The following is a 21,630-nucleotide window of genomic DNA, read 5'->3' on the forward strand; positions in this document are numbered from 1 at the left end:
CGAAACTGCACAAGGAACGCACCCCAATACCAGGCCGACCAATCGTATCTGGCAATTCAAGCCTTACAGAAGGCATAAGTAAATATGTAGAAGAAATATTGTCACCATTTGTAAGTACGTTACCATCTTTTCTTAAAGATACTAAGGAAACTGTAGGCAAATTACAAGACATCAGTGTAACACCAAACACGAAATTGGCCAGTCTCGATGTGGAGGCTTTATACACAAGCATTAAACATGAATTAGGGCTACAAGCAGTTGAGTTTTACTTGAAAAGCAAAGGGACATCATTTGCACAACATAATAAATTAGTCCTACAACTACTCACTTTTTTGTTAACACATAATTATTTCACATTCGACGGGAAATATTATTTACAGATCACCGGCACAGCGATGGGCACAGTTTGCGCACCAACTTATGCAAATTTATTTCTTGGGTGGTGGGAGTCCGAACACGTTTTTACCGATTCTTTAGAAATACATACCGATCACGTGGTAACCTGGAATAGGTATATAGATGACGTGTTCATCCTTTGGGACGGCACAGAAGCAGCCTTCCATGACTTTGTAGAGATCCTCAATAGGAACAATTTGGGGTTATCTTTCACCTCTGAAATACATGAATCACAGATTAATTTTTTGGATCTCACTATCCAAATTAATGATGAGGGGACTATCACGACAAACATCTTTAGGAAAAAAACGTCAACCAATAGTTTCTTGCTCTGGAACAGCCATCATCCTGCCCCCTTAAGGAAAGGTATTCCAGTCGGGCAATACTTAAGAGCAAAACGCAATTGCTCGAATGACCAAGATTTTGAAAAGGAATGCTTGGAACTTCTGAGGAGATTCACTGAAAGGGGATATCCAAAGAGAGTTCTACATAAAGCATATAATAGAGCAAAAAATACCCCTAGATCTGACCTCCTCAGACCATCCACACAAAAAATAAAAAATGACAGGAGAATCATACGTTGCATAGGGACTTACGATGCGGCTCATTGGAAAGTAAAACAAGTTTTGGGAAAATACTGGCCTTTACTAACATCAGATCCAGATTTAAAGGACATAATAACAGTAACACCTAGTATTACCTATAGGAGGGGAAAGAATCTTAGAGATTTAATAGTGCACAGCCACTTTGTACCATCAGAAACCCCCCCATCAACTTGGTTGAGGTCAAACATAAAGGGATCCTACCCATGTGGAACCTGTACTTTTTGCCAGTATTTCCCAAAAACTAAAGAATTTGTAAACCCCAAAGATCAAAAAAGTTATGCGATACGCGACTTTATCAATTGTCAGACCTGTAATGTTATATACGCGATAAAATGCCCCTGCGACCTAGTGTATATTGGTAAAACGACACAACAAATAAGAAAAAGGCTAGGTTCACACATTAGTAATGTACGACATAATGTCGAAACAAGTGTAGCAAAACATATAAATAGCCATCATGCAGGTAATATTAAGAGCATTAAAATATACGGGATCCAGATAGTCAAACTTGGACCGAGAAAGGGTAATCTGGACATGAAGCTTCTCCAAGTAGAAGCAGAATGGATTCACAAGCTAGGAACCCTAGCTCCTCATGGCCTCAATGAGGGATTTGCATTTGCACCGTTTGTTTAATAACAAAAAATATATATAAAAAATAGAGTTTTGTAACTCAATCACTCTAACCCAGTAGCAGCAAAAATACAGATTTACAACAACAACACAATAAAATAAAAACCAGGGAAAACTAGTGCAGAAACATTGACATCGGAAAAATCTTGCAAAATGATAAATCATAACATCTAATATGGACGTATATATAATTTTGGTGGTGAAATAACGATACCCGTTGTATCTTAAGATATGAACTCCAAGGAAATCCATTCAAAAATATACAAAATTACCAAGGTCACATAGATAGAGAACAACATTAATTAATAAACCATAAAAATAAAAATAAAGAAAAATAAAAATAAAGAGGTACCTTATGTATGAGCTATGATCCGGAGCATTAGGTTATTGTTTCAAATAGGTCAGAGAAATCAGCGAGTGACCTTGAGTCCATCACTTTAAGTACTGAAAATGGTCCAGATTTATCGGCTCTACATCCTTGTGTAGGTAATGGAATAAATTCTAAGTCCCTTGACATGCGCTGTGAGAAATCATTAGCCCATACCGATGCGCAACCAACAAAAACTAAGTCTTGTGACATGCGTGCTTGAGAATACATAAGTCTTCGTAGACTAAGTCCGATGACATGCGCACTGACCCTGCTTAAAATTAGCTGAAGTACTAAGACATGCGCATTTGCAGGACAAGAGATAGCAACTAAGTCTACCGACATGCGCACTAAGCATATGTGGTTTCTCTATTTCAAGTCTTATGACATGCGCAGTCTCTCAAATCTTGCACTAGAGAACCTAATTAGCATGACATGCGCAGTAGAGGTTTGGTGTTTTTCCATTTGCTAAGCATTATACCAAGGATCACATGCTCTATGATGTCACGATAGGAATGTCCTGCCATCCAGGTCCGTGACCCACTCATTGGCTAATGGGTGAAAAGTGGGCGGTTCTATCACTCCCCTCTCTGCAAGTTTGTCCCTATAAAATGCCGGCTTCTACTGACAGCGGGTTAGATTGCCAATTCTTTGAGAAAGCTGATGAGATATCAGCGAAACATGTAAGGTTGCAGGCAGATAGTGATTTTAATTGAGCTGTATGGTGTAGAACGGGTCCATCGTGCGTATACAAAATCGCACTGCTGAGCGTACTCGCTTCAGCCCCTTATAAGGGAATCCTTTTTTCAGCTTAGACTGAATTACAAATTACAGGCAGCCATTGTTAGTGGTTAGAGAGATGAGTGTGTCTTGCTTATCACTCATCGCTAAGGTAGAGTAAAAGTCGATAGAACTTAAGTTCACTTGCTAAGCACCAACGGCCGTGGTGCTACCTGTGTTAACCACTATTCGCCTAAGTAATTTGTGACATACATGTGGAAGAAATACACGTAACCCAAAAGGTATTATACACCGCAGCCATTTTAAACCAATTCACTGTTTAGATTGAGCACAAACTGTATTTCATTCATTTATTTTTAATCAATATAAAATAAAAGTTAAATTTTAGTCCGCAGGGAATTGATAGGCATAAGGATGATTTACACGGAGCATTTATTACACGGAGCGATAATCGGCCGAATCGGGCCAATTCGCCGATTATCGTTCCGTGTAATAGTACCCTTAGAAGTATACAGTGGTGCTCAGCGTCAGCTAAGTAAATAGTCCATAGTCTCAAGTACAGAAAAGCATGAAAAAAAGACTTGATGCGGCACTCACCATTAGTAGAAATCTTCTTTATTTCATACAAAAAATGAAAGTCCTGGATCAAAGCAAAATGATCAGCCGTTAGGCTACAGCATGTTTCGCAGGCACTTGACCCGCTTCCTCTGGCCTCTATATACTGTATGTGGCACTGTGCACAGGTAAACAACCAAGCACCCTGGTTACTTTGTTTTGCTAAGGATAGGCTATCAATTAAAGGGCTTGTCTGGGCTTAGGAAAACATGGCCACTTTCTTCCAGAAACAGCACCACTCTTGTCTCCAGTTATGGTGTTGTTTGCAACTCAGTTCCATCCTGGACAATCCCTTGTACCTTTACCTGCACCACGACGTACAGTTACGTTGTGGTGGAATAGAGAGGGTTCCCAACTGGAGGCCACGGCTAATAACTGGCAATGGAGCAATCTCCTTTGCTGGCTATTTCAACTGTTTAAATGGCCCTGGGAATTCTGACAGTGGCATGTAAAGGATATAAATACCTTCCATTGGTGGTGCAGTGGCCAGATCAGCTTCCTGTGATGCCAATGCTGTTTTGAAGGCCTTTGCTATGCATCACAATTGCTACAGCCTGCCTTCTGTAGCCTGTAGCAACTGAGTGCCGCTATAATGAATCAATGCAGTACATAGTACTGCATTGATCTCTATGAGCAATTAAGGTATTGCACATAGAAGTCCCCTAAAAAGACTATGAAAGTGTTTAAAAAAAAATAAATAAATAAATAAAACTTTTTTAAAATATAAATAATATTCATTTGATAATAAAAGTTAAACGTTTCCTATTTTTCAAATTAAAAAAATGTAAACAAAAAATAATAAACATATTTAGTATCATTGAATGCGGAATCGGCCGAACTTTTATAGCATCACATTCCAGATCTTGCACGGTAAACTACGTAAGCACAAAAAAAAAATGCCAAAGTGCAAAATTGTTGATTATTGGTCACAGGATCTCTGGCTACCTTAATAACCGATCGGCACCCTACGACAGCCAGTAACTGACACACACAGGGCAGGCTCAGCTCACTCTATATATAATGACCGCCATGCTGCCGTAAAAAGGTGTATGGGTGGTCATTAAAAGGTGAAAAAAATTCTATAAAGTAATAAGGGTCTCTTGTATGGATAACAAAAAGTTTGCGACAAGAGCCTGTTGGGGGCCAGCTAGCCTCCTGGGGACTCTAAATGGGTCAGTATTGGGTCCTACTCTATGCCAGAAACTATAGAGAATAATTTCTACACTTGCAGATGGACTTTAGCAATCAGAGTCAGGCAGCTGCTGCCAAGGCAAATACAGTCGTGAGGGGCAAAATTACATATAATGAGGACTAAGTAAATAAACTACTATTCACACCTCATATGAAATATGGTGTATAGCTTCTGACATCTGTGGGTAAGAATGACATAGCAGAGCTGGAGCGGCTTCAGAGGAAAGTGACAAGATTAATTGAAGGAATGGGTGAATTACAGGCATGGTTAGCACCAGCATAATAAAAGTAGCATAATAAGCTATGTACACATATTAGCATGTAACAAAAATGTATGTGGTCAGCATTTCATTCTACATCTATGTCTAGGCATTGCTGTGTGGGGAGGAACATAGGAAACTGGGTGGTAGAGGTCACCTAGGTCCCCAGGACATGTGCCCCAGGTGTCCTCCCTATAATCCAGCCCTGACATACGATCCTTCTAATGTACCAAAGCATCTATCATTGTAATGTCACATCCATGATGACTGTATATACACAGCCACATACAATAGGAGCCTCCCATATACAGTGTCGGCCCATCTCCCCCCCAGAAACATTGATTGAAGATGATTGATGAGGAATTCCAGTCTATGGTTACATTGGAAATACTTTCAGAATTAACTAATGACACAGGAAGGGTTAATATACACAGAGCGGCTGGTACAATAACACCATGTACTGTACATTACACAATGTCCTCCAAGACAGGGCTGTTATGTCACAGTGTAAGTCGCCCGTCTGTCACTCCTCTGAGTGGGAAGTGAGAAGAAAAGCCATTGTTAGCGGAGATGGGCGTAACGTTCCTGTACCAGCTCATAATTGCCATTAGCCGGCTTTTGCTTTGAGGTCGGATCCACACAGACGTCTGGATGTACACAGTATAAACACATAGATCAGTCACCCCCTGACTCGCCCACATCTGAGGTGATTGCACCGACCTCCATGTCTCATTCCTAGTCATATTGATCATGACTGCTGCTATCTATACCTATATTCTTATAGAGAAGATTCCCATACCTCCCAAGTGTCCTTCTTTTAGAGGGACAGTCCCTACTTTTGACCCATGTCCCTCTGTCCCTCTTTGCCCCTTACATGTCCCTCTTTTTTACCCAGAAATGAGATTGGCATTAATATACTTCCTATGTTGCTCTAGAAATTGTCTGGTTTCTTACTGTATAAGGGTATGTTCACATTGAGTAACTCAGGCGGGATTCCTGAGTCTATGGGAGAGTGCGTGCTCCTCCGCTGCCACCGCTCTCCGCTCAAAGTAGTGGCATGTCCAATATTCCAGACTAGTCGTACCCAATAAACATTGACATACACAGAAACCATAGGCCCCTATAACAAAACTCATGTCCATATTAAAGTTAGAGTGTTTGTTCCTATAGGGCATACAGACATCGGATTGATGAAATCCCACATGGCAGTTTTAGTTTTTGTGCCAAAGACAGAAGTTGGAAACTCTTCTGGTTTTGCCACAAAAACTGCAGTGACAGTTTCCCCCAAAAACTACCATGTGTGATTCCAGCATAAACACCAGCTTCCCTGTTGCAATGGACAACTACTAGTGAAAGAACCCCACCATGTATTATATAGTGTCCCGTTAATTTAGATATGTGCATTAGATGTGTGCATTGTAATACCACAAGGTTCCTGCAGGGGGAGCCTGCAGCTACCTATTAAAAAGTCCTTCATCTAATAGATCTGATTAAAGGGGTTATCCAGTGCTACAAAAACACGGCCACTTTTCCCCCTCTCTTGTCCCCAGTTCAGGTGTGGTTTGCAATTAAGCTCCATTTACTTCAATAGAACTGAGTTCCAACCCCCCCCCCCCCCCCCCCCCAATCTGGAGACAAGAGAGGGGAAAAATGGGCATGTTTTTGTAGCGCTGGATAATCCCTTTAATAAATCTGGTGGGTTACATTACTTGTCATCCCGCATTGTAACCCTTCTCCTGCCTATTCCCCCTCAGCGTGGTAAAGAAGATGTCTATCTGCCAATACTAGGGCCTTCAAGGGCTTGAGCCAATCTCTCTAAGTCCTCTTGTGGTTGGCAGGTTGGGTACCCAGAAGTCTGACATTCCTGTTGCCAACCAGACTAGTCCAATACGGTAGCTCCACTGGGCATCCCAACCATCTTGAAACCCCTACAGGCACACTAAACAATGCAATGTGGCAACGTACATAAGCGTGTATATATATATATATATATATATATATATATATATATGTATATATACAAAGTCAAAACAGACAAAACTGTTCCTCGAAACAGTCTCTAGGATGAAAACTATCCGTTAACAATGACAGGCAACTGTTTATAAAAGGATATAGTCTTGCAAGGGAGACTTGACACTTCCCCCCCCCCCACCCACAAGGTCCTGAGTGGTCCATTACCCTTCCATGTCCTATTGTGGTCTTCCTACATGAGGACTTCTGCTCTCCAGATGCTCTGCAGATGGAAGAAGTGAAACTTGAAGAAAGCTGCCAAGAAGAAACGGCATACATTATGTACAGTAAAGAGACGGATCTGGTTTCCTCTAATTGTATCGATGGTTTTCCACAACATTCTTGACCAGGTCGTAGGAATGACAAAATGTAAGAGCTCACTCATCAATCTCCATTATTGTAAAGAAGACGGGACTTCTCCTCCCCTAAGCTCCTGGACATGACCACTTCTGCTGGAGGAACAATCATTATCGGACTTGTAGCCATGATGTCAGCACCAAAAAATCTAAGACTATTCCAGGTCATTTGCTGATGGAGAAGTCAACTGTGCCAAATCTCCCATTGCACCAGAACATCACCTCAAAAGACCTGGTGGTCCCCGCACAAAAGTAACATTCTTCTTCATCAAGGCGCCCTGCGTGACCTGGGATTACAGGTCCCTCTCTAAAGAGTAATCAAAGGCTGCAATATCCAGGTTCTATGAGTCATTGACCGATTAGCTAAAGCTGAAATAAAAGCCGACAAGAACATGAAACCAGCCATCGTGTTCAGTCTCTATTCTGGAAATTAGTATAAACAAACGTCTTCTCGAGACTCTGACACTAAAGTACTTAGTAATAGACTGAGTCATGCTCGCTGCCCCATAGGAAAACTCCAATATCCTGGAGCAGGGAATAATAACCAGTCCTCTAGGTGAGGATCAGTGATGTCACCACTACCGTCTAGTGATGTCACTGAATGTCATCCATTCTCTCTTAAAGGGAACCTGTCACCCGGCATTACGGCGCAGAGCCCGCCGGGGATACTTACCCTTTCCTGCAAGTCCCGGGATGAAGATCTCGCCTTCAGAAGTCGTGCGCGCGCTCTGCAGAGATGAGTCCGACACCTATAGAGAATGATGGCTCCAGTCATTCTCTATGGGCATCGGACTCATCTCTGGTTATAAGCATACAGCGCACACTCACCTTCGGGCGCCGATATCTCCGTCCGGGGCCTGGGTACAGGAGCGGTACTTGCAGGAAAGGGTAAGTATCCAGGGCTCCACCGGGGGCTCGGGTGGGCTCTGCGCCAGAATACGGGTGACATGTTCCCTTTAAATGAATCCCTCTCACACAGCTGCTAAAATTATAATTTCCCATTTAGATTACTGTATTCCAACACTATATGGCTTATCACTAGACCAAATGGATCCACCACAATCCATTCACTGCAGCCAGGGCGATCTTACTTTATTGCAGTAAACAGAGAAGAGCTAACATCTAAAAGTTCAGCTCGGCAGGGTTTGCCGAACTTTAACCCGAACCAACCCTTAGGCCATTGCAGGCGTTTAGCTGTCTTAGTGCGGTTCAGCAAGTTTACTCATCGTTACTTACCTCTCTGTGGTCCTCCGGTGTCCCCTGCTGTTAGCAGCCGTCTCCACTTCCTGAGATGAGAAGAGCTCGCTCAGCCAATGACTGGCCACAGTGCTGTCCCATCTCAGTCAGTGATTGGCTGAGCAGCTGGAGGCAGATTCGATCACTGGGGAAACTGGAGACCTGTAGGAGGACACTAGGGGAGCTTGGACAGGTAAGTATAGGCCTTTTTTTTACTAGGTGTATTAAAATGTGCGGCCGCCATCTTTACAAACTCGTTACAAACTTTGCAAAAACTTTGGTTCTGTAATTAATCGAACTTGTTCATGAAGTACGGTTTGCTCTTCTTTAGTACTTATACTAATGCCGCTATCCTTTGTCACGTCTGACTCTGGCTACCTATTGCACCACCCAATATCTCTGCTCTAAAACCCATTCCTTCAAGGATGCCTATGTCATATAACCATAGTCCATGGCTCACACACAAGCAAGCAGTAGCAAATCCCAATAGAAAACCTCTCCTGCTCTGGACAGTTCCTGACATGGACAGGGGTGGCAGCAGAGAGCAATGTGTCAGACTGGAAATAATACACCACTTCCTGCAGGACATACAGCAGATGGTAAGTACTGAAAGACTGGAGATTTTTAAATATAGTAATTTACAAATCTGTATAACTTTCTGACACCAGTTGATATGAGTTGAGTAGTAAAGTGCTGCAGAATTTACCAGTCCTCAGAATAAACAGCAGAACTCCTACTGTTGTGAAATGGCTTGGCTGACTTTCCTTTACATAACACATTCTCTCAGTCCCAGGTAAAGTTAAAGGGGTTATCCAGGATTAGAAAAAAAAACACAGCTACTTTCTTGAAAAACAGCACCACCCCTGTCCTCAGGTTGTATTAGGTATTACAATTCAGCTCCATTCACTTTAATGAAAACCCCACACCCAAACTGAGGACAGTAGAGGTGCTGTTTCTTGAAGAAAGCTGCCATATGTTTCTGAGCCTGGATAAACCCTTTAAAGTCTTAATCTGTATTGTGGCTACAACTCCCATACCTCCTGCAGTTCTACTGAACTATACTGGATAGCTATGATTTATGTTACACAAAGTCTTAGAATACCACCGGCACTACTCTTTTTATCCACAAAGTTGTTATGTTGTGCACTACTGGACCTTGACACGCTTGGGACTGCAAAATAACGCAACGGAGGTGCACCTCACAAATAGAGGTATTGTGAAAGCAACAAGTTCAGTAAAAAGCTGAGGGCACTCACCGGAGTATTGTGATGCTTCTTTATTTCAACATGTAGTAAAACCTTCTGCGACACATGACCATTTCGCGCGCTTGCGCGCTTCATCAGATCATTAGGTACTGTCCAGAGCAGGAGAGGTTTTCTATGGGGATTAGCTGCTGCTCTGGACAGTTCCTGACAAGGACAGAGGTGGCAGCAGAGAGCACTGTGTCAGACTGGAAAGAATTCATAACTTCCTGTAGGATATACAGCAGTTGATAAGTTGAGAAACCTTGCCAAAAATTTTGGTTCAGCAACATTCATCTGAACCTAGACACTCAGGATTAAATTCCTGGTGGCTGAGAAGCTGGATGCAGCCTTGGTTAGTTCTGAAAAATCTGCCATAGGCTGTATCCATGTTTTTCTGGCAGGCGTGGGGATATACTCCAGTTCTCCATTGACCTATGTGATCCAATGGTGCAGATCAGAAGGGTAATGTGCCTTGTCGTAACAAGTAGGTTGCACATATCACACAGCCGTGTGCCCACCCATTCATCATAGTACTGAACCAGAAGGATCACAGAGGCCTGGGTGCTGCATAACCCCAGGGGTGGACGACCATCACTAACATTAGGGTGACCATACTCTAGATGTATAATGTTATGTAACAACATCACATGATCAATACTATGGTTACTATGTTACTAAGATGGCATTACACAGAGATTCGTGTGTGTGTCTAATTTTCTCAGCACAGATTTGGCCACAGCAAACCAATTGCAGGTTTTTTATGGGGATTTGCTACTGCTCTGGACAGTTCCTGACGTGGACAGAGGTGGCAGCAGAGAGCACTGTGTCAGACTGGAAAGTGTACACCACTTCCTGCAGGACATACAGCAGCTGATATGTACTGGAAAACTTGACAAATCTGTATAACTTTCTGGCACCAGGTCATTTGACAATAGTTTTTTTTAAATCTGGAATACCCCTTTAAGTGAGTTCTGTTAGAACTGACAACAAAGAGGGTGGGCTCTCACTGAGACCCCCAGGCTCGATCAGGTTCATAGCCCAGGTTTATTGAGCAGCCCCTCAGAACCGTCTTGTGATGAGGCCTACCTTACGAATGCCCTAGTACATGGTATATGGTGGTCACCAACTTATAGTATCCCTAAGACTGGAGAATAGGTCCCTCTAGTGGTCATACCTGGAAATGCAGCGTGGTATACTAATGAATAATAGCTCTAATAAATCTCCATGAATTAGGCTGAGGTTACAAAGGCTGCAAGATTGGGAATCACTGTGTAGCCCCAGTCTTATATGTATCTCTCTTTCCGCACCCTTTATGCAAGAATCATACAAGAGAAAATGATCCAAGTAAGAGGTAGAAAACTTGTTAAAAAAAATAAAACAGCATCCTTGGTCCAGCGTTGCACCCCAATGCATCCTCAGCATATATGCTGTAGCCAAACACTGCAATTACATGCAAGAGCAGGTGCACATAACCCCTGAGGACAGAGTTAGTAGCTACATCCCATGTCAAGCTTTTAGTGCTCGTCTGCCACTGGGTCATTTTCACCAAGGGACAAAAAAAGCCCCTTTAATTTATTTGGTGGGGGCACCAAGGGGTTAATATGTGAGGTAAGAGCTCCTGAACCTGATGTAATATACAGTATATGGGTCCCAATGCATGAGTTTATGGCAGACTTAGCTTTCTTGTGGCATACACTGCCATCTAGTGGTCACAGACAGGTAGTGTTAGCAGTACAATATATTGTTTGCATTCTTGCTGTTTGATTTTCTTCTGCATCCAGGGTAACAATCTCTCCCAATCACAGATATTGTTGTAGATTGGTCATGTCTTGAACCTACTGATCAATGCGAGATATTGTAACATTATAATATATTCATGCATGGCGGAGTTGAACAAGCTTGCCAACATTTGGGTTCAGCAGCATTAATCTGACCCTAAACTCTCAGCATTAGACTCCTGGGGCAGGAGAAGGTGGATGAAGCGCTAGTGAGTTTTAAAGGGGTTACAAAGTGCTACAAAAACATGGCCACTTTCCTCCAGAGACAGCACCACTCTTGTCACCACTTCAGGTGCAGCTTCCAATTAAGCTCCATTCACTTCAATGGAACTGAACTGCAAAACTCCATCCAAACTGGAGACAAGAGTGGTACTGTCTCTGGAGGAAAGTGTCCATGTATTTGTAGCACTGGATAACCCATTGAAATAAACCAGTTACAGGTTATAACCATGCTTTCCTGGCAGGGCTGTACTCTAGTTTTCTATTGACCTATAAAAACCAATGGTGCAGATCAGAAGGGTAATGTGCCTTGTCGTAACAAGTAGGTTGCACATATCACACAGCAGTGTGCCCACCCATTCATCATAGTACTGAACCAGAAGGATCACATATTGCTGGGTGATGCATAACCCCAGGGGTGGACGACCATCACTAACATTAGGGTGACCATACTCTAGATGAGTAATGTTATGTAACAACATCACATGATCACTACTATGCTAAAGTAAGATGGCTGTAAGATGTTTCCAGCCACAGCTTATCCATTGTGAATCCTGCAGATTGGATGCAGATTTGCTCTGTGCTTGTTGCAGCTTACCCCCAATGGGGGAAGGGAACCTTGGCCCTACAGCTGTTGCAAAACTACAATTCCCAACATGCCTGGAGAGCTAAAGCTATGGCTGTCCAGTCATGATGGGAATTGTAGTTTTGCAACTACCGTTCCAATGGAGCATGTAATCCATTGGGGATCACTAATGTCCCATCTCCCATAACGTCCTGAAGACAAGAAATATTGTGCTCTGGCGATGGGGTAAGAGATGTTCTCGATGGTTTTATTTAGACCATGTGACATACGCAGAGTTGCTCTCCAGATCGCCACCGCACGCCCCAAGGCAGCTGATCCTAGAAGATCAGCTTATTCTGTGTTTTCAGCCTCGCTTTTTATTGTTTCGTTTTAGGCCTTTTTTATTAGGTCAGAATCCATAATCATTGAAACCGAATGATATTTTAGCTTTAGTTATACAGTGGCATTCACACTCAGCTATATACATTGCTGCTATAATGTGCCTGCACTTACACTCAGCTATACACATTGCTGCTATAATGTGCCTGCACTTACACTCAGCTATACACACTGCTGCTATAATGTGCTTGTGCTTACACTCAGCTATACATATTGCTGCTATAATGTGCCTGCGCTTACACTCAGCTATACACATTGCTGCTATATTGTGCCTGAGCTCACACTCAGCTATATACATTGCTGCTATACTGTGCCTGCACTTACACTCAGCTATACACATTGCTGCTATAATGTACCTGCACTTACACTCAGATATACACATTGCTGCTATACTGTGCCTGAACTCACACTTAGCTATACACATTGCTGCTATACTGTGCCTGCACTTACACTCAGCTATACACATTTCTGCTATAATGTGCCTGCGCTTACACTCAGATATACACATTGCTGCTATACTGTGCCTGAGCTCACACTCAGCTATACACATTGCTGCTATACTGTGCCTGCACTTACACTCAGCTATACACACTGCTGCTATAATGTGCCTGCACTCACACTCAGCTATACACATTGCTGCTATACTGTGCCTGAGCTCACACTCAGCTATACACATTGCTGCTATACTGTGCCTGCACTTACACTCAGCTATACACATTGCTGCTATAATGAACCTGCACTTACACTCAGCTATACACATTGCTGCTATACTGTGCCTGCGCATACACTCAGCTATACACATTGCTGCTATACTGTGCCTGCGCTCACACTCAGCTATACACATTGCTGCTATACTGTGCCTGCACTTACACTCAGCTATACACACTGCTGCTATAATGTGCCTGCACTCACACTCAGCTATACACATTGCTGCTATACTGTGCCTGAGCTCACACTCAGCTATACACATTGCTGCTATACTGTGCCTGCACTTACACTCAGCTATACACATTGCTGCTATAATGAACCTGCACTTACACTCAGCTATACACATTGCTGCTATACTGTGCCTGCGAATACACTCAGCTATACACATTGCTGCTATACTGTGCCTGCGCTCACACTCAGCTATACACATTGCTGCTATACTGTGCCTGCACTTACACTCAGCTATACACACTGCTGCTATAATGTGCCTGCGCTCACACTCAGCTATACACGCTGCTGCAATAATGTGCCTGCACTCACACTGCTGTATAGAGAAGTTTCTGTCACTGTCCTCCTGCACAGTTCTGTGGTTCTCAGCTCCTGATTGGTCCATGCTGAACACACACCCCTTCCCCATTGCTGTCATGTGACCACACAGACCTCTGACAGCAGCCCTGCTTCTCTATTCTAGCCTGTTGTACTACACTACTGCATTATGTGGATCTGCAGCTCCATCCTGTATCTACAAACTGCTGCTGTGTTATCAGGTTTATGAACTTACTATACATTATACTCCACATGCTGATTGCTATACTGTACAGTAACTTATAATATCACATATTCAGCTGTTTCTCATTGATTGTTTCATTAGTTTTACATGTTATTCAGAATAAATAATCATGATTTTTGGGGTGTGGAACCAATTGTCTGCATATCAGTGATTTCTTATGGGAAAATTTGCTTTGGTGTAAGAGTGGATTTGGATTACAAGCACGGTCCTGGAACGAATTATGCTCGTAATCCAAGGCACCACTGTACTACCTTAAAGTGAGCAGCAGTTTGAAAAACCAGAATCTGCGCAGTGGCGCCCATCAGGTCAAATGAAAAGATTTATTTACTGATGATACTGAAAAGGTGCATTCGCTTTGAATAAGCTGTGCAGTTTTTTTTTTATTTCCTCCCCTGCTGCAGGTGGATATGTATACATACCGTTCAGATCCCGCTGGTGAGGACATTGTGGCTCTTCTGACCCTCTTCTTAGCCACGGAAGTTAGGGTCTCCAATGCATCTCTATGAGAGACCATATTAAAGGGGTATTCCGCTCAAACATAACTCTTGATATGTTACTGCCCATGGTGAGACTAACAATTCCTTCTATACTTGTTATTTTCTATTCAGTCTCCTTCCCCCAGTTCTCAGCTGCCGCTTTCTGCTGAAGACACAAAAATCTATGCGTGAGCTTTTTTTCTCTGTCTCCCCCTCCTCCCTTCTGAAGCAGATTATGTAAACATCTGCAACTGTATCTGCAACTCTGTAATGCTGGAAGAATAATCACAGTGAGTTCATCAGCAACTTGACCTCAGAATAACCCTCCCAGCATTACAAAGAAGCTACAATGTTGCATTTAAAGCCTGCCTGGGACTTGTTCACATCAGTCGTCTCAGAAGGGAGGGGGGAGGAGGGGGAGACAGAGAGAAAAGGTCACACACAGATTTTAGTGTCTCCAGCAAAAAGCAGCAGCTCAGAGCTGAGGGGAGGAGACTGAATAGATAGTAACCAGTATGGAAGGAATTGTTAGTCTCACCATGGGCAGCAACATATGAAAAGTTATGTTTGAGCGGAATATCCCTTTAACTAACACTCTATATGCTTTAGTTGTTGACCCTAAAACATAAGCCCATGTACAGACTATAGTCTGTGGAGTCCCGCTTATACCTGCAGCACATAGGCGTGTATATACTTATACAGCACATTCTATCATACACATGATGAGGACAGGTTGAGAGTCAGAAGGGTAATGTGCCACGTCGTAACAAGAGGTTGCACAAATCACACAGCCGTATGATCACCCATTCATCACACTTCAGAACCTGAAGGATCACAAAACATTGGGTGTGGTATTACCCCGGGGACTGACGGCCATCATTTATATTGAAGAGACCTCAGGCACATGACACGTGACACATGACACGTGACACATGACACATGACACATGACACAGCTACGATACCTGACTAGTTGTAGGGTAATGTGCCATGTAGTTTGGAATGGAGCCACAGGTCGGCAGGTAACCCGCAGCTCCATTCATTCTCTATGGAGCCAGGTTGTAGTTTTATAACAGCTGGAGAGCCACAAGTTGAGGAGCACAGGTCTGGCATCTGCATTTATTCTACAGTGTCCTTAAAGGGTTACGCCAGTGAAAAAAAAAATCTTTCAAACCAACTGTTGCCAGAAAGTGCAAGAGATTTGTAATTTACTTCTATTTAAAAATCTTCAGTCTTCCAGTACTTATCAGCTGCTGTATGCTGGATTCTTTTCCAGTCTGGAGACCAGAAGAGGTTCTCTATAGGGAGTTACTACTGCTCTGGACAGTTCATGTCATTGACAGAGGTGGCAGCAGAGAGCACTGTGTCAGACTGAAAATAATACATCACTTCCTGCAGGACATACAGCAGCTGATAAGTACTGAAAGACTGGACATTTTTTTATAGAAGTAAATTACAAATCTCCGGCACTTCATGATACCAGTTGAAATAAAAATAAAATAAAAAAAAATTCACTGGAGTACCCCTTTAAGGAATCATAGGTCTGTTTTGTGATTCAAATGTCAAAAGTTAGAGGTTGTGCCCTATCAAAATAGATGGGGCATATGGAAAAACAACTTGTGTTCTTCTTGTTTGCCTATTCAGAATCTCCTTGAGGTCCCTTGTGTAAAGTTGGGGAGTAATGAGGGAACCCCATAACTATGATGACACTTGTGATCAAATGCCAGTCATGATGGGAATTGTAGTTTTGCAACTACTGTTCCAATGGAGCATGTAATCCATTGGGGATCACTAATGTCCCATCTCCCATAACGTCCTGGAGACAAGAAATATTGTGCTCTGGCGATGGGGTAAGAGATGTTCTCGATGGTTTTATTTAGACCATGTGACCTACGTAGAGTTGCTCTCCAGATCGCCACCGCACGCCCCAAGGCAGCTGATCCTAGAAGATCAGCTTATTCTGTGTTTTCAGCCTCGCTTTTTATTTTTTGGTTTTAGCCATTTTTTAATAGGTCAGACTTATTCTACGTTTACACGGAACGATAATTCGCCCGATCGCACGATCAACGATGTCGGAGTAATGATTTTTTTTTTCATAACGATCAGCGTTTAGATGGTACGATATATCGTACGGAATATTCGTTTTGCGATCGCTTAAGCCTATCTCACACATAGGAAATATCGGTGAACGACTGTTTACACGGAACGATCTGCGAATTTTTTGCGAACGACGATTTTGGAACATGTTGTAAGATCAAAATGAACGATTTCTCGTTCGTCGCAGCATCGTTCGCTGTCTTTACACGCAACGATTATCGCTCCAATGCGATTGTTATCGTGCAAATTCGCACGATAGTCGTTCCATGTAAACGCAGCATCAGAATCCATAATCATTGACACCGAATGATATTTTAGCTTTAGTTATACAGTGGTACCTTGGTTTAAGAGTAACTTGGATCAAGAGCGTTTTGGAAGAAGAGCTCAGTTTTTCAAAATTGTAACTTGGTTTAAGAGCATTGCTTTGGTGTAAGAGCTCCCTGTACTGGGTGGGAGGAGGAGTGGAGGAGGGGCATGGTCTGCATAGCGGGGTCTACAGCCCTGTACTCTGACCCAGGAAGTCTCCCTCACCTTCCAAATCATAGCAGATACACTTCCTTCCTAGTTCATGCTCCCCGCAGTCTCTGTCAGCCATTGTGTTTCCTATTATCTCCATTCCTGGTATACTCTGCAGGGTTTTTGTTGGTTGTCAGTTTAGTCACTGAAACCCTTGCTAGTTTACAATTGATGTCAGAGATCCTAATTATAGGTTTTGTAACTCTTGATATGTTGCTGCCCATGGTTAGACTAACAATTCCTTCCATACTTGTTATTATCTATTTAGTCTCCTTCCCCCAGTTCTCAGCTGCTGCTTTCTGATGAAGACACAAAAATCTGTGTGTGAGCTTTTGTCTCCGTCTCCCCCCTCCTCCCCTTCTCCCTTCTGAGACAGATGATTTAAACATCTGCAACTTTGTTATGCCGGGAGGATTAATCACAGCAACTTGACCTCAGAATAACCCTCCCAGCATTACAAAGAAGCTGTTGCAGATAAAGCCTGCCTGGGACTTGTTTACATCAGCTGTCTCAGAAGGGAGGGGGGAGGAGGGTAAGACAGAGAGAAAAGATCACAAACAAATTTTTGTGTCTTCAGCAGAAAGCAGCAGCTCAGAACTGAGGGAAGGAGACTGAGTAGATAATAACAAGTATGGAAGGAATTGTTAGTCTCACCATGGGCAGCAACATATGAAAAGTTATGTTTAAGTGGAATATCCCTTTAACTAACATTCTATATGCTTTAGTTGTTGACCCAAAAACACAATCCAATATACAAACTATACTGTGGAGTCCCGCTTATACCTGCAGCACATAGGCGTGTATATACTTATATAGCACATTCTATCATACACATGATGAGGACAGGTTGAGAGTCAGAAGGGTAATGTGCCACGTCGTAACAAGAGGTTGCACAAATCACACAGCTGTATGATCACCCATTCATCACACTTCAGAACCTGAAGGATCACAGAACATTGGGTGTGGTATTACCCCGGGGACTGGCGACCATCATTTATATTAAAGAGACCTCAGGCACATGACACGTGACACATGACACATGACACAGCTACGATACCTGACTAGTTGTAGGGTAATGTGCCATGTAGTTTGGAATGGAGCCACAGGTCGGCAGGTAACCCGCAGCTCCATTCATTCTCTATGGAGCCAGGTTGTAGTTTTACAACAGCTGGAGAGCCACAAGTTGAGGAGCACAGGTCTGGCATCTGCATTTATTCTACAGTGTCCTTAAAGGGTTACGCCATAAAAAAAAAAAAATCTTTCAAACCAACTGTTGCCAGAAAGTGCAAGAGATTTGTAATTTACTTCTATTTAAAAATCTTCAGTCTTCCAGTACTTATCAGTTGCTGTATGTCCTACAGGAAGTGGTGGATTCTTTTCCAGTCTGGAGAACAGGAGAGGTTTTCTATGGGACTTTGCTGCTGCTCTGGACAGTTCCTGTCATGGACAGAGGTGGCAGCAGAGAGCACTGTGCCAGACTGGAAGGAATACACCACTTCCTGCAGGAAGTTTGTAAACATCCTATTAAGTATTTAAAGGGAACCAATCCCTTAAAAAAACGCCTGCTATGCTATGGGAATGTGCTATAGCAGCACCCAGCTGTAATTTTTGACTTTTGAGACTTTAATTTAGAGTGTGTAGTTATACTTATAACCTGATATTAGCGTAGGGCTGATCATGTGATGACGCTGTGTCATGTGACTCGGCTGTGGTCGGGTCGCCCTGATAGAGATGAGAGGAGTCAGACTCTGGGGTTGGATGGCGCCCGTTGGTTGCTGATCCTTCAGGTTCTGAAGTGTGATGAATGGGTGTTCAGTGTGATATGTGTGACCTTCAGTTACGACGTAGCACATTACCCTTCTGATTCAGAACCTTCTCCAATAAAATAAGAAGTTGAGTCTATGAAAGAACAACCTTAAAGAAGAAAATTATATTTTGATATGTTGTTACTTATGGAAAGTTATACAAATTTCTAATGTACATTAATTATGGGAAATGCACATATAGGGCTATTTCCCTTAATTTAGTAGATCATGGAGTGTTAGAATTCTCTCAGATCCAGTGACGTCACGACGAAAGGTGTCATTCCTATGGAGTGTCCAGCAGGGGGCGCTCTATATGTAGAAGTCTATGGGACTTTATTGTGTCTATGGATGTCTATGTAAACTAATGGAATGGAATGTACAGTGTACTTTATTGAATGAACACATCTATGGAATACTTTGGGGAGCAAGTGTCCTTGCTCCCCAAAGTATTGCATAAATGTATTCAATCAGTACATTTGGAGGGCACCGAGCAGGGAGGGAGAGAGGTGCCTGTGCATCTACCTCCCCCCTCCCTCCCTGCTGCCACATATGCACAGTACTACTCCTCCCATCATCTCCTACCAAAGAGGCCTAGATAGTGCGGTCTATGCGCACCCAAAACTATCCAACACAAAATCCAAAAACAAAAGAACTGGAATGCAAGACCAATATAAATATGAATGTTTTTTATTATTATATCAAAAAAAGATTATTAAAAAGTACATAATGGGGGGGCTAGAGACTTATGGGGATTTGTATTAGCTCTAGCCCCCCCATTATGTACTTTTTAATAATCTTTTTTTGATATAATAATAAAAAACATTCATATTTATATTGGTCTTGCATTCCAGTTCTTTTGTTTTTGGATTTCCTCCCATCATCTGCTCATAGTATGAGCAGATGATGGGGGAATAGTACCACGGCCGATCTCCATCATTGATAAGCTCGCCGATCCGCTGCACTCCCGCCGCCGCCTGCCCGCCACACTGAACTATATACACTGAACTACTACTCCTATCATCTGCTCATAGTATGAGCAGGTGATGAGAGTAGTAGCTGAGTTATGCCTACCACTTGTCTGCCGCCGGGCGCAGGGGGAGCCGCTCATCACATAGGAGCCATCATGCCCCCTCTGCTCCCCCCTCCTCCTCCTTCTTCCCGGCTGACTCCCCGCCTGGCCGCCGCTCTCACATACCGGCTCCCAGTGCTTCCTGGTGTCCCCGGCTGGGACGTGTGGGAGAGGACGATCAGTGCAGACACCAGGAAGCACCGGGCCAGGCGGGGAGTCAGCCGGGATAGGGGGAAGTTTGCCCGGAAGAAGGAGGAGGAGGGAGCGGAGGGGGCATGATGGCTCCTGTGTGATGAGCGGCTCCCCCTGCACTCCATAGGAATTACACCCTTTGTCGTGACGTCACTGTTTCTGAGAGAATTCTAACACTCCATGATCTAATAAATTAAGGGAAATAGCCCTCTATGGGCATTTCCCATAATTAATGTACAATTAATTTGTATAACTTGTAATAACATATCAAAAAATAATTTTCCTTTAAAGTGAACCAATCATCTAAAAAAACGCCTGTTATACTATGGGAATGTTTTGTAGCATCACCCAGCACACTTCCCATACATGCTTTTACAACCTGAAAACTTACTTTATAAACTTGGTGCCCTGTATGTAAATTGACCCCAGGTAGTCATCTGGGCGTTGAGCCGCCAGCAAGTAGTCCCTGTCCCCTGGGCGTTCCGGAGCAGTAATCACGCCCCTCTGGGCATGATTGTGGTGACGTCACTGAGAGGCGCACCGCCCCTCACGTTGCCGCGCCTACGTTCTTGCTGCGCCGAACTGCGCAGGTTCACAATAGTCTGTAACTCATTGCCGGATCTCCAGCAATGAGTTCGAGGCGATTCTACACCTACGCAGTATGGCGCAGACCGGACCCGCTGTTCTGTGCATGAGCGGCGCAGCAAGAGCGTAGGCGCGCCAACGTGAGGGGCGGTGCGCCTCTCAGTGACGTCACCACAATCATGCCCAGAGGGGTGTGATTACCGCTCCGGAACGCCCAGGGGATAGTAGGGACTACAGGGGGGCAATATACATACAGTGCGCCAAGTTCATAAAGTAAGTTTTCAGGTAATATATAGCAGAGAGGGGGTAAGTGTGCTAGATACTTGAACAATGCATTCCATAACTGGATTAATTTTGAACAATTTGTTCCCTTGGAAATTATTAATGATTAATCTTACTTTGATACACATATTAGTTAATTGGAGAAGGTTCTGAATCAGAAGGGTAATGTGCCACGTCGTAACTGAAGGCCGCACATATCACACAGCCGTGTGAACACCCATTCATCACACTTCAGAACCTGAAGGATCAACGACCAACGGGCGCCATCCGAACCGAGAGTCTGACTCCTCTCATCTCTATCAGGGCGACCCGACTACAGCCAAGTCACGTGACGCAGCGTCATCACATCGTCAGCCCTACGCTAATATCAGGTTATAAATATCAATACACACTCTATAATAAAGTCTCAAAAGTCAAAAATTACACATGCTAATATATGCAAGACAGATTGACCAATCGCAGGGCGCCGGTCGCCATGTTGGATGTGGCGGCGGGCGGA

The 21,630-nt window shown here is 43.3% G+C and overlaps 6 non-coding genes across 6 annotated transcripts; 1 reads left to right on the forward strand and 5 right to left on the reverse strand.

The window, feature by feature from the left end:
• Positions 1-10,103: 10,103 nt before the first annotated feature.
• Positions 10,104-10,199, reverse strand: LOC138781852 (small nucleolar RNA U13). The gene has a single exon (XR_011361570.1). It is a non-coding gene; the product is annotated as a small nucleolar RNA U13 (small nucleolar RNA).
• A 1,739-nt stretch (positions 10,200-11,938) lies between these two features.
• Positions 11,939-12,034, reverse strand: LOC138781854 (small nucleolar RNA U13). Its single transcript, XR_011361572.1, has one exon. It is a non-coding gene; the product is annotated as a small nucleolar RNA U13 (small nucleolar RNA).
• A 3,290-nt stretch (positions 12,035-15,324) lies between these two features.
• LOC138781851 (small nucleolar RNA U13) lies at positions 15,325-15,419 on the reverse strand. Its single transcript, XR_011361569.1, has one exon. It is a non-coding gene; the product is annotated as a small nucleolar RNA U13 (small nucleolar RNA).
• A 2,631-nt stretch (positions 15,420-18,050) lies between these two features.
• On the reverse strand, positions 18,051-18,145 carry LOC138781853 (small nucleolar RNA U13). The gene has a single exon (XR_011361571.1). It is a non-coding gene; the product is annotated as a small nucleolar RNA U13 (small nucleolar RNA).
• An 831-nt stretch (positions 18,146-18,976) lies between these two features.
• LOC138781856 (small nucleolar RNA U13) lies at positions 18,977-19,064 on the forward strand. The gene has a single exon (XR_011361573.1). It is a non-coding gene; the product is annotated as a small nucleolar RNA U13 (small nucleolar RNA).
• A 2,219-nt stretch (positions 19,065-21,283) lies between these two features.
• On the reverse strand, positions 21,284-21,378 carry LOC138781850 (small nucleolar RNA U13). Its single transcript, XR_011361568.1, has one exon. It is a non-coding gene; the product is annotated as a small nucleolar RNA U13 (small nucleolar RNA).
• Between the last annotated feature and the right edge of the window lie 252 nt (positions 21,379-21,630).

The sequence above is a fragment of the Dendropsophus ebraccatus genome, chromosome 1 (genome assembly GCF_027789765.1).
Source record: "Dendropsophus ebraccatus isolate aDenEbr1 chromosome 1, aDenEbr1.pat, whole genome shotgun sequence".
NCBI classification, from domain to species: domain Eukaryota; kingdom Metazoa; phylum Chordata; class Amphibia; order Anura; family Hylidae; genus Dendropsophus; species Dendropsophus ebraccatus.